At 36.5% G+C, this 1,034-nt stretch overlaps 1 pseudogene; it reads right to left on the reverse strand.

Annotated features, from left to right (window-relative positions):
• Positions 1-671: 671 nt before the first annotated feature.
• The window catches only part of LOC119298993, a 1,743-nt pseudogene continuing 1,380 nt past the window's right edge, over positions 672-1,034 (reverse strand).

Here is a 1,034-nt window from a genome sequence, read left to right on the forward strand (position 1 = left end):
ATCGAATGTGATGCCTATATACATGATCATTGCCATGAATCCTTCATAATTATTTGCTTTTCTATCAATTGCCCAACAACAATTTGTTTACCCACCGTATGTTCTACGATCAAGAGAGAAGCATCTAGTAAAAACTATGGGCCCTGGGTGTACTTTTATCATATATAAAAAAACACAAAAATACCTAGCTGCAATTTATTTACTTTTATTTTATTTTGTATTTTACTTTATCCATCTATCACTACCAGAATTAATCATTGCAAATAACGTCTACGAGGATTGACAAGCCTCTTATTTGCGTTAGGTGTCGGTGTTTGCTTTTGTGTGTGCAGGTGTTGTTAACAAGGTTTTGTGTGGTTCACCTACTGGATTGATAACCTTGATTCTTAACTTAGTGAAATACTTATTTGTACTATACTTCATCATCCTCTCCTCCTTGGGGAATTAACAACACAGTCTACAAGTAGCACTCTCCATTGAAATGTTAAATTGTAATTAGTCCTTACTCCCAAATTAATAGTAATTCAATTTGAAACAAGTTTCGTACATGTTAATTATGTTATGTTCATATAATACTACACTTCCTAAATAAGTAGACGTCACATAACATTGAGATTGTAGTTAGGGATGGAAATCAAAATAGAGCATGAATGTAACAATTGCGAGCAATGTGCTTCAGAAAAGAACTTATTTGTCTTTTATTCCCATGTTTGGACTAGTACAGGTCGGGGTTACACATGATGGTGCACATCACTTTATTTATCATCGTTACATTATGCTCCATTGACTAACAACGATGATTCACCCGTCTAGTATTACATCTCTTCATTTCATAGGCCACTGATACTTATAACGTCGCTCCCAGATGGTTGTTGTTGTGGATATTGTTGGTATGGGGAAGGTTCTTGTGATTGCTGGGGTGGTATGGTATTGGAAATTGTTGTTGGGGGAATTGTTGTGGTGGTTGCTGGGGGAATTGTTGTTGGGGGAATTGTTGTTGTTCAGGGGATTGTTGTGGCCGGGGGAATTGTTGT

The sequence above is a fragment of the Triticum dicoccoides genome, chromosome 1B (assembly GCF_002162155.2).
Source record: "Triticum dicoccoides isolate Atlit2015 ecotype Zavitan chromosome 1B, WEW_v2.0, whole genome shotgun sequence".
NCBI classification, from domain to species: Eukaryota; Viridiplantae; Streptophyta; class Magnoliopsida; order Poales; family Poaceae; genus Triticum; species Triticum dicoccoides.